Here is a 13827-nt window from a genome sequence, read left to right as displayed (position 1 = left end):
AGCGGTTCGAGATTTCCTTCAGCTGATTTGGCTTTTGTGTGTTTGGGTTTTATGGAATGAACGTAATAACAGACTCTTCAATAATGTTGTTACTTCTATTCCCAGGTTGTTAGATAAAGTTAAATTTATGTCTTTAGCATGGTTGAAAGCCAAAAAGGTTGTTTTTAGGTTTGGTGCAGATAGGTGGTGCTCAAGTCCTTTCCAATGTTTGAGCATCGCTTAATGGTTTGTATTGGTTGTTTGTTTTGACTCTGTTTTTGTAAAGTAATTCTTTTAGCACACCTTGTGCTAGAGGACTTGCTTTTGGTGTTAATATATATTCCATTTTCGATTGTTCAAAAAAAAAAAAAAAGTTTGCAGGGACTTCTCACATTGCTATCTGCAACTAAAAAATTCTAAAGATAAAAATAAGGCTTAAATATGTAAAAGGTCCCTGTAAGTTCGCGCATTTTTGGTTTTCGTCCCTGTAAGTTTTTTTTTTTTCTAAAATAAACCCTGTATCTTCTTAACCTTTTGAAAATGGTCCTTGCCGTTAGCTTCTGTCAACAAAAACGCCACTGTGGCTAACGGAGCACAGGTGGCAAGTTATGAGTTGGCACATTTGATGAGATGGCATGAGAGATGATTAGTTGTGTAAAGACAGGGACTAAAATCAAAAACGTAAATTACCACAGGGACTAAAATCAAAAACGTAAAATCAAAATTTCATATTTAAAATCAAGATCTTATTCTTCTTCTTCCCTCATTGTCTTCTTCATCTTCATCACCATATTCATAAATCATCAACACCAAACCCAGGAAAAGAAAAAACAAACATATTTTTTTTAAACAAAACTAATAATCATCAATCAACAACAACAAGACCCACTATTCATCAACACATTAAAACAATACAAACTCTTTTCATCAATTTCTAATGGAAGCCATTTGAGTTAGTTTTCTATTCTTCACTAGAGCAGCTAATCCTCTGCTTAAAACTTCTTCAGCCAAACAGAAGAGGAGGGGTGAGAGGGGATCCCCCTGCCTCACTCCTTTAGTGCAGTTAAAGAAACCAACAGATTTTCCATTAACATTGATTGAAATTTTAGCAGAATGAAGAATGTTTAGAATCCAATCACAGAAAAGCTGATTGAATCCAAAACAATGAAGAACATGTATGAGGAATTTCCAATTAACAGTATCAAAAGCCTTTCTCACATCAATTTTCAAGGCTAAGTTTCCCCCATAAGACTTCTTGTGAAGAGAATTAATAGCTTCTGAAGTAGTTAAGATGCAGTCTTGAATATTTCTACCTGGAATGAATCCCCTTTGATTTATAGAAGTGATTTTGGAAGCAATAATTCCCAATATATCAACCAAAATTTTGGTAATGATTTTGAATTGACATTACAATCAAAACATACGATTGAGTAATGGAATTAGAATAAATTGTTGAAGGATAAGGGTTTTGGTTCAAGGGTGCAAGGTATGGGATAGATTGGGGATAGTTTGAGAGGAAGAAGAAGACTGAAATTTGAGAGGAAGAAGAAGATTAACCGTTTTTTTAATTTCATCCCTGTGTCAATTTACGTTTTTGATTTTAGTCCCTGTATTTTAACAACTTATCATCTCTCATGCCATCTCATCAAATGTGCCAACTGCCACGTGTGTTCCGTTAGCCACCATGGCGTTTTTGTTGACAGAAGCTGACGGCAAGGACTATTTTCAAAAGGTTGAGAAGATACAGGGTTCATTTTAAAAGAAAAAAAAACTTGCAGGGACGAAAACCAAAAATGCGCGAACTTACATGGACCTTTTACATATTTAAGCCTAAAAATAATCAAAATCACACATGGTTGTGGCTATGCTAGAAAAACACGCTAAGTTATCAATTTTGGTAAATCAAAAGTATCATCTTCAGGTAATTATAGAGAATAATTTAGATAACCGATATTCATTTAGGTATTGACATTTTTTAACAAATCATTTTCCATACATATTGGTCAAGGAACGAACCCTAGACCAAATACATATTTTTCATTTAGGTATTCACACTATATTGGTCATTAAGTTATTAATTTAGCCTCTCGAAATAATGTTATTAATTCATGTCAAACATCAACAAAATAAGTAAATAAAAACTCCTATTGAGTCATGGAAACAAATAAATATAATTGTTTATAGACAATATTCATACACAATATCTTTTAGCATCTCTTGACTCGTGAACTGAGTTGTGTATTTTGTAACAAAAAAAGAACTGAGTTGTGTGTTTGCCCCTATTATTGGAAATTTCTAAAATATGACCTAAGTGCAAATTTATACTCTCTTCGGTCCTATTTATAAGAGAAAGTTGACTTTATAGATAAAATAAATAATTTATGTATCTAGTCAAGAATATAAACCAAATACATAGATTATTTAATGTATCTAAAAAGTTAATTGTTTCTTGTAAATAGGACCGGAGAGAGTATTATATATAGGGTGCATTTGACTTGCTAAAAAATGAAGAACAAGACATGACAACTTCAGTTGTACGATGTTTGATTTGTAAAACTGTTTTTAGGACCGGACAAACTAGAGACGATGGACATGACAAAAACTGAAATTCTTGTCCCCCACTAAACCATAACACAACTTTTTGCCTCATGTACAAGTTGTCTAAAATACCAAAATAGTCTTTTGTACATGTATTGTCTTGTATTGTGTTGTGTCGTTATGTCTAAGGTGAACTATAAAATGAACTTATAAAAATATTGGTCTATGATGGACCAATTTTTGTACCATTAGATTATATGAACCCACCAAATTTTATCATGGTCTATAAACACTAAATCTCAACAATCTTCTCTATAACTCTCATTTAATCTCTCTACTTTTTTTTTTTGTCACATTTTTTTTTTCATTTAGCAATACAAGTAGTCTTTTTCTTACGGCACTTTTTATTGATCGAGTTTTTAAGTAATATATGATTTAATTTATTTTGTTTTGAAGGGATATGAATTAAATTTCTTAAAAAAATAAGTAACATGAATTAAATAAGTATTCAATTGATTTTTTTTTTACGAAAAAAAAAAATCTAGTTGTTGTTGCTCATGTTATTAAATAACTTCTTTTTGAATTGTTGTTGTTGTTCTTTCTTTAATATTTTTGTTTTTAATCTTATGGGTTTCTTATTTTTTGTTTTGTTTTTAAAATAAAATTGTATACTTAAATATTAATGAAAAAAATCAGATACACGTTAAATAAATCTTAAAACTGAAATATTATAAAAAAAATTGAAAATAATTTATTTAATTGAAATGAAATATAAAAATTGAAATGAATTAAATTAAAAATATAATTTAATCAAAAGCAATTAATTAAGTATTTTGACCAAAAAATTAAAAAATTAATTTATTAATATGTAAAATATATATTAAATTGATTAATTTAAATTATTAAATATCTTAAATATTAATTGATTTACATTTTATTATGAATCACAGATGTTCTTTTATATCATTTACATTTTATTATGTATTGATGGGTTGTATTTGGTGTGGATGGACCATGATAAGAATTGGTTGTTGATTCAATATAAAGGTTAAAAAAAAAAATTGGTCCATCTTAGACCAAAGCTTCATGGGTCCAAGCTAAATGGCAACTATGTCTAATACTTATTGTTTAGCATATCAAATGCACCCATAATATTTTAAAGGTTTTGCTAACAAATGCCCTTAGATCACTTGTTAAGGATACAAAAAATGAAAATAATTGATAAATTTTAAGCACAAAAACTTACCTTTTAAAATTTCAATGCATTGAAGAGTACTAATAATATACTCTTTTAACACATTATTTTTTTTTATATAATTGCTCTTTAGGCATGAAGTTTTGGTCTAAGATGGACCAATTTTTTTTTAACCTTTAGATTGAATCAACAACCAATTCTTATCATGGTCCATCCACACCAAATACAACCCATCAATGCATAATAAAATGTAAATGATATAAAAGAACATCCGTGATTCATAATAAAATGTAAATCAATTAATATTTAAGATATTTAATAATTTAAATTAATCAATTTAATATATATTTTACATATTAATAAATTAATTTTTTAATTTTTTGGTCAAAATACTTAATTAATTGCTTTTGATTAAATTATATTTTTAATTTAATTCATTTTAATTTTTATATTTCATTTCAATTAAATAAATTATTTTAAGTTTTTTTTATAATATTTCAGTTTTAAGATTTATTTTACGTGTATCTGATTTTTTTTCATTAATATTTTATTGATTTTTGTTGCAGAAGAGTTGATTTTTAGTTCCGGGTGTTGGAAAAAACTTAAGAGTATTATCTTTTCCACCCTATACATGACTAGCGCGCCCAGTAAATTTTTCAAAAATGCCCTTGTGCAATCTAAATTTTAAAATCCGGATTCAGATTTTCCTTTGTTATAGGATGAAAATTTAAGTTTTTCACAAATTCGGATTTTTTTGGATTTTGTAATCCGGAAACTTCAAAAAATAGGGCGGCTACATGATTTTTCCGCATAATCCGAACACCCCCTAAACACCCTTTTTTAAGGGAAAAACGGTTCGGATTATATAATCCGAACTATATCAGCACAAATTTAAAACATGTTTGTAACATGATAGTCATTTTAGGGAACAATATTAATCTTCCTTACTCTGATCATTCTATTTTGAGTCATTGTTATCTGTTCTTAGTAAAAAATCGGGTTTTTGGACTACTTGATCGGATTGCTCCGAAACTTCCCCAGAAAATCAGAAAAAATTCAAGGATTATGACTCCCTTATAAGGGACTTCTAAGAGCACCCACATCCATGCCACTCTACATGGGTGGTATAAATAGGCCCCACGTAATACTTTATAGGCTAAATTACCTTTTTGATCCTCTAACTATTTAATTGGTATCAGATTGATCATCTAACTAAAAATTGATTTATTTTGGTCCTCTAAGTTTCTCACCGTTATTACATTTAATCCTTTCTGTTAGTTTTATTCAAATAAACGTTAGGGTTCGTGTTATGTGTGTAACACCTGCAACACCCCATTCCCAAATATAATTTATTTAATAAAATAAACACACATCAGAGTAATTAAATTCAAATTGGGCATGTCACACTACATTTTCAAAACTCTTAAATAGAAATGTAAAACTATTCAATAAACCTTCATCAATAATGTCATTAATCTGCAGCGGAATATTTATATTTAAGCAACAACGTTAACCGTTTAAACTTCCAAAAACATCTTGGCATAAAAAGCCTCAACCAAAATAATTCATCAACCATAGGGCTACAACAACATTAACCAAAATTTGATACATAGAATGAAAGAAAACAATAAAATCTCATCCCACGTATCAGAGCCCTAGACACTTTGAGCCACCACCTACTACTCATGATCACCTGCAAGTTACCCATAGGAAGGGCAACGTTTCCAAGCAGAAGGGGTGAGATTCTCAATCAATAAAAATAATATATAAAAACATCAATTGAAAATCTAACACCTTACAATATCAAAGATTATTCAATAAGTATAGTTATTTCATAATCAACAACAATCATCCATAATAGAATTCAAATCAACAAAATGCAACCCATGTTATGACACGACATCCCCATCTAATACTCCTCAATAAATGCAATTATGCATGTGGTACCGTAATTCAGGGCCATGACCCACACCGCTGTCGAATGGTTAAAGCATTCTCAGCAGGACCTAAGTCCTCACCGCTCCACACCGCTTTGAACAACTAGTGTTCCACCGCTTTGAACGACAAGGCGTTCCAGAGCCGAAGCTCTCCCACTTTGATGTTTATGCAACTACCCCACCTGTGTATATCTACATACAACTCAACTAATGCATATGTTTCATATGACTTACTACTCTGTAACTCAAACAATTCAGAACATTCACAATTATTTATAATTATGCGCTTACATCAATTTCATTCAATAGTTGTATATTCACTTAATATTCCTACTCAATTATCTCCAACATTTACTAACACCAATCAATTCGATCGCCAGCTTGTTCTAGTAGGATTCTGATACCTATACTAGGATTATACAAGTTAAAGAGGAAGTTAAAGAACGCTCAGGAAGTCCCCTCATGCACTAAGCAACAGTTCAGAAAAAGGCTGACTAAGGTTCACTTCGCTTAAGCGACGGCTAGTTCGCTTAAGCGACCAGCTTACAGTAGGTTCTGGGTTCAGTTCGCTTATGGGTCGCTCACGGTTCGCTTGAGCGAACTTTGGACAGAATCAAAATTGGTTTTTCGCTCACGGGGTCGCTTACCAGTTCGCTCACGGTTCGTTTAAGCGAACGGGTAAAATCGCATTCTGGGCAGCTTGCTTGAATGCTCGCTTAAGCGACGGATGCTTCGCTTAAGCGACTACTCATCTGGGCAGTGTAAAACCTACGGTTTCAGACCTCTTCTCACTCCAAAAACCCCCATTTTAATCCCCTGATCACCCGAAATGTTTTCCAACAGATGTTTACAGGTCCTATATACAACTAGGCATTATAAAGAAACACAATTCAGCCATCAACAACAACAATTATAGAATCATTCCACCATCACACAATATCTCATCAATTCATTCAAATCATCCAAAATTCAATCAATTCATGGATTACAGCAACCATATGGATTAAGATTTCATTCTTAACATTAAATTTCAAGAAAACTAACATCATCTTTACTCATTCCATCAGAATCATCATCAAACCCTAATTTTCATCCTATTTTCCAAAACTATTCAATTAGGTCAATTTCAGAAATTATAGATTATGATTATTGAGAGATAGTCTCACCCTTACCTTAGTTTTGCAGAAAATTAGACAACAAGGATCGATTTCTAGGCTTTCCTCTCTAGCTCTTGCTCTTCTTCTCCCTTTTCCCAAAACTTGTCTGTTGTACGTGAAACTGCTTTCTGACTATTCTTTTTCCTAACTCCCCCAAACTATAACTCCCCCTATTACATTAAACTCCCTTAATTTTTATTAAATTCTAATTAACTCCCTAATTTCTAAAATAATATTAATTTCCACTTATTTTAATTATTATTATAATAAACTATATAATAAAATGCACACACCACATAAATCACCAAAAACCATATAAAATCACATTTGAGACTCCACATAATTCAAAATAAAATAAAATAATAACTAGGGCGTTACAACACCCCGTTTTCCCAACATAAAAATTTCATTTCAAATATCAGAGTAAAACATCATGAAACGGGATATCACACTTCTTAAAATCATATATGAGATAATTAACAAATTATCTTTCAACATAGTTATATCAAAACTCGCAGCGGATAAGTTCATCATCATTAAATAAAGTCTTGGCACACAGGCCTCATCATAACACATCATAAATTCAGTTCAATAACTTAATCATAATTCAAAAAGTCAATACGTAAAGGAATAGAAGCATGCAATCAGAGACCCCATCCCGTTACGTATCAGAGCAACCTAAGACTCGGTGAGGAAAGGCCACACACGACAGCACAAACAGCAACCTACTCTGGATCACCTGCAAGTTACTCATACGAAGAGCAACATTTCCAAGCAGAAGGGGTGAGATTTCACAAAACAATAATATTAAGCATATAATTCAACAATTATATTTAACAACATAAAACATCTTATTATTCAACATTGATAATAATATATCATAAATCTCTTCGTTCATAATAATCACAACTTATCATTTTCGACTCAACAAATGCAACTATGAAACTTAGACCTCTTATATGCATGTGGTACCAATACAGGGCATCAAGCCCCCATCGCTATTTGAGTATTAATATACTTCCAGGGCATCAAGCCCCCATCGCTAATTTGAGCTAAAGCTCCAACGTGGTGAGTACAAAATTTCAAGGCATCAAGCCCCCAACAATGAAATGCTAATGCATGCACTCGACCTCTTAAACATCTTAATTCGACAACCTCTTATATTAGTCCAATAATTTGGAACATCATCATCTTCATCAACTTAGACCGACTCATGCAGCTTAGTTAAATAACAACAGCAACATAGGCAGTATACAAAAACAGCATGATATAATAATATCAATTGCAATTCATCAACATCTTAAATAATCAAATATTCTTCAAGTAATGCACATAACATTATATCACATCATAATCAACATCAACACATCTTAAACAGCTTCACAGAATATAATTAACATCTTCATTAAGTCTTAATACTACCCAAAGGTTCAACTCTCAACAACTCGTGCAACAAAGGTCGCAAAATCTAACAAGTCACTCTGTTTCTGGGTCACTCGCGAGGCGAGAGCCTCTGCTCGCCATGGCGAGTTCAGGTCAGAATCCCACAAGTTTCATTCCAGGTTCAATCTCATCCTACATTCTTTCCTAATCATTATTAGACATGTTCAGGCACTCAAAGGCATCTAAGGTTCAACTCAAAAGTCAAAATTACGGAATCTTGCATGCTCTCTAGTCAAGCTCGCTAGGCGAGTTCATCTGCTCGCTATGGCGAGCTGCGACGTGAAACTCACGAGGCGGGGAAAAGTTACTCGCGTGGCGAGCGATGAAGTTCATCACTCGCCGTGGCGAGGATCATAGCTCGGGAGGCGAGCGATGAATGTCGCTACAGGAAGAAGTGCAGTTTCACCTAAAAATCATCAACTCTCATGATTTTAAGTCTAATCTCGATTCCAGAATTCATCTTAATCATTATCTAAGGTCTAAGAACAATTTCTACCTCAATCTAACAACTTTTCACCGTTTAATCATCAATTCTATCAATTTGACCTAATTTCTGATTCCTCTTAAACTCATCCTAATTCATGTTAAATGTAACCGTTGATTTACATACTTAATAGAATTGCAAAGTTAGTCTCACCCTTACCTTAGAATATGAAAATCGCAGCTTTCCTAGGTCTTCTCCCTTCTCTTGGCTTTTTCTCCCTTTTCTCCAAAATTGATCGTACGTACAATGTTTTTCTAAACTAGGTTTCCTATTTATATCTTCTCCAATTATCTTATCTTATTTCTCTTTCTCCCCCAAAACTCTCTAAAATCTCAAAACAGCCCCTAAACTCAATACTTATTTTATTTTCAAATCTTATTTTATTAAACAATAAAATAAGTCACAACTCCTCATAAAATCATATAAAACCACCTCAATCATATAAATCACACATATATTATATAAATATAATATAAACTCATCTAAATAATTTCTAGACTCCATTAGATAATTAAATAATTAAATAATTCGAAACGAGAGTTACAATGTGGGTCCTCTAACTTTATTTATTAGTATCATTTTGGTAATATGCCTTGTTAAGGTATTATGATTAAATAGTGACTGATATTATTGGTAACTGTTATGGTTCATATGTATGTGTGAAATAGGAGGTCAGATACCCATATAACACAAACTCCAACGTTTATTTGAATAAAACTAACAGAAAGGACTAAATGTAGTAACGGGGAGAAACTTAGAGGACCGAAATAAATCAATTTTTAGTTAGAGGACCGATCTGATACCAATTAAATAGTTAGAGGACCAAAAAGGTAATTAAGCCTACTTTATATTAGTTCACACTTTTCAATTATTTAAACCATTCAACTATATTTTCTAAATATTCATACCACTCTTACAAAACTTACAATGGGTCCCACTAATTTTACAATATATTACAAATTATATTTTGCATTAATATATAAAATGTATAATCAAAATATATAAAATGTATCTCACAATATACTCAAAATGAATTAAAATATCCAAAATATAAGGAAAATCAAATGAAAATATATTAAATAACGTACTACTTGACATAAATAAGTTAGGGTTAATAGTGTTTTTCACCCTTGTAATATATGTCATTTCCGGTTTTCGCCCCTATAAAATTTTCGGTTTGATTTGCACCCTCGTAAAATTTTTATTTTTCGGAAAACACCCTTAATTGGCCATTCAAAAACCAAAATTTCTTGAAAAAAAATCTGAAAATGGCCTATTAGGGGTGTTTTCCGGAAAATAATTTTTTTACAAGGGTGCAAATCAAACCGAAAATTTTATAGGGGCGAAAACCGAAAATGGCATATATTACAAGGGTGAAAAACACTATTAACCCAATAAGTTATAAGAAAATACAATAAAAAACACATAAACATTATGAGATTACATTTTAAAAATAGAACTCAAAACAAGATGGCGATGATTTCATCCAATAAAATAATAAATATTAGAGAGTATTTAAAAGTGAATGTTCTAACATTTCTCTTAAACAAAATTATTAGCTATACACAACACACAACTCACAAGTTGTATCTCACAGGGTTGCAAGAACACAAGTTATATGAATTAAAAACTTGAAATAATCACTATATTGAGTAGAGGTTGTGATCACTGATCACGACGGATACCTTTATCAAGAGAGAAACGAACCATGTAGGAGATTCAGCTTAATAAAAAATTCTATTAATATTGATATCAAATTAAAAACTGTTATGAATATTACAAGTGGATGTCCATATAGCAATTGGGTTATTGGATCATATTGTTAGCTTATTGGGCCATATTGTGCTTGCTCCCCAAGTCATTGTATTTCTCTATAAATAGAGCTCATATGTAACCTAATTAGACATCACAAGAGAATAATATAATCCTCTTTCTTCTCTCTCTATTCTCTCTTCTTCTCTTTAATCTTGTTCTTCTTATTCTAATAGTTTCATAACACGTTATCAGCACGAGCTTACCAACTAAGGTATTTTTTATGTAAATAAGTTTTAATTTTGTATCAATGATTATAGGCTATACTGTTACAATTCCATCAATTGGAATCAGTGCTTTATAGATACATTAAATCATTGTTATGTGAATTGTAATATATTATTGTGTTTATTTATTCCATATGTAATCATGAAGTATTGCATAAGAATTGATCTCATATTATAAAATCAAAGAGATCTATTATATGGTTTTTGAAGAACTCAATATTACTCTATGTGAATTTTAGAAAAATTCAAAAGTGTGGTTCATGAAGAACTCACTATTATTCTTTGTGAATTCTTGAATAATTCAAAACCGTAGTTCCTGAAAAACTAAATATTATTCTCTTTGAATTCCTGAAGAATTCAACAGCGTAGTTCCTGAAGAACTTAATATTTTTCTCTTTGAATTCCTAAAGAATTCAAAAGCGTTAATCTATGAAGGAAGGATTGCTTGGAGAATTATTTTATGGTTTAAATTTATTGTGTAGTTCTTGAAGAGCTTAAAAATCAATCTTTATCCTCCATGAATTCCTGAAGAATTCAGTAGTAATACATCCATGAAGGATCGTACAAATAACAGATTAAATTTGTTATATAGTTCTTGAAAAACTTAAAAAAACTTATTTTTCTTTTGTGAATTGGTGTGTATTTTTTTTTCACCAAATTTTCATGTTTTATTCATTTAAGATTCAGTTGAAATTATCCTTTGATTTAATTATTATTTTATCTTTTTGGTTTAATTTTAAAACAAATCTCTGTTTGATTGAGATTGTTTCCTTTAATTGTGGATTTTTTTTCAAATTTTTTGCTGAAACCAGTTTTGTTTTGTTGGGTCTAAAATAAACCAACTAGTTTTTATTTGGATCTAAGTTAAAAAAAATATTATTATAATTGATTTGAAACATATCTTTACGTTTGAGTTTGTTTCAAAGATAATATTAAATTAAATATCTAATTTTTCTTCTTAAAATTAAGGATTCAAATTGTATCAATTTTTTTAAGATTTGATCTAAAATTATTTTCTAAATTCTACATATTTTTTTTCAAAAAAAAAAAAAAAAGATAATGTAACTAATTTCGTTTTTTTTGTCTGACTTTATGGCTCTTGTTTGTTATGGATTCATTGTCAATTTAATTGATAGACACCAATTAGAATCATGTATTTTGTTTTAGTGGATTATCACAATTTTTTATTTTGAAATAAAAATTGGATGAAATCATTATTTTTAGAAGCAAATTGACTTCACGATAGAAAATTTTGATCCCATGCGATTTTGGCAATTTCAATTTCTCAACCACCAAAATCGTGTTTGGCACCTAAATTATCATGCTTTAAGTTCTTGAATTTCGGCTCATATAGACTATATAGACTCTTTTCTAAATTATAGTAGGCCAATTTTTTTTCGGTGTAGAAAATTTTCTATACTTTCGAAAAACTGAAGTTTCCTATAAGGAGATATGTACATCAATTTGTTCTAGTCAATATTTGTGTTTTCTTTTGATGACAAATAAGTATTTTATTTTTATGGTTGTGCTTTCATGTAAATTGGGAAATTTTTGTGTGGATTTTGATTTAAACTTATTTATGATCCATTATCGATATGCACATAAATGTCATGTATACAAATATTTGTTTTGAATTATTGAATATGGTTATTTGATCATTGTAACAACAAATGAAAATATGTTGTTAACATCGAATTGAATTTGATCAATTGAATTTATTTGTCGTGAAAATATATTTTTATTTGGCAAAACATTTATATCCTACCTTTTAATTTCTGGTTTGAAATTAAAATTGATTCACATAATTTTTGTGTATAAACTTTATATTTAGTTATAAAATAAATAAATAAATGCTATATATTTGGTTATGATATATATTTGTGAAAGATTTGTTGTATTTTAATAATGAATCTCAACTTTTGTGATTCAATTTGGTAGTACATTATACAAAGGTTTGATTCTTTAATTTTGAGAAATATTGATTCTATAATATATGGGTAAATATTTATATTCACATGTAGTGAATCAATATTGACATGATTTTTTCTCTCGTATATATAAGATTCAAGTTTATTTCATTTGAAATTGAATATTTGGGTTATAGCATGATTATGATATTTGAAATTTATTGTTATTAATTTTTTTTACAATAATATGATTTCAATCATGCATTTTGGAAGAACCAGGAATATTTTTCATAAATTATGATGCAAGGAATCAATGTTAGCATTGCACTTCAAAATAAATAAATTATCGAAGGCTCCTGAATAACTAATTTATTGTTACATGGATGAACAAATTTAAACATTGAGATTGCATTCTCATAAAATTTTAATGTTAAAAATCTCTATATTACGAGATATACTCTGGAGAAAATAAGTGTAGTGGAAATTTTATTCTGTCTCTTATTTATAATAAACTTATATTAGTGCAATGGAAGCACATATTATAGTAAACCTGAAGTTTACATATTATATTATTTGTGCAATGTAAGCACATAATATTGTAAACCAGAATTTTACAAATTATATTGTTGGCAAGACTGGTTGGGTTATCCCGGATCTATTATGATGCATAAACTATTTGGAAAAAAAATGGACATATATTGAAGAGCCAGAAGATTCTTCAATCTAGTAACTATTGTGTGTTACTACTTCCCAGATAGAGTTGACAATTTAAAAGAATGAGTCTCTCACTTATATAAGGTGCTATTTAAATTAATACACTGATCATGTGAAGTACTTGAATATTATATGATTTGAATCGATGCATCAACTAAATGATCACATGTATATTCACAACCAGAAGTTTGTGAGATTATTATGTCAACAAATTTGACTAAGAGTTTATTTTCTAAACTTTTCAAAAAGCATTTTATAAGTATCATTCACCAATTCAAATTGATATTGAACAGCTGGTAGCATATGATCATAAAAATGGATTTGGAGATCCATTCTTTAGAGGTCTAAAGTTAATTGTATGATTGATACTTATGAGACCATACCTTATAAACTCTATTTTGGTTATGAGATAATGCCTTATAGACTCGATTTTT

Source organism: Medicago truncatula, chromosome 1 (assembly GCF_003473485.1).
Source record: "Medicago truncatula cultivar Jemalong A17 chromosome 1, MtrunA17r5.0-ANR, whole genome shotgun sequence".
NCBI classification, from domain to species: Eukaryota; Viridiplantae; Streptophyta; class Magnoliopsida; order Fabales; family Fabaceae; genus Medicago; species Medicago truncatula.
This window is presented reverse-complemented; position numbering follows the sequence as displayed.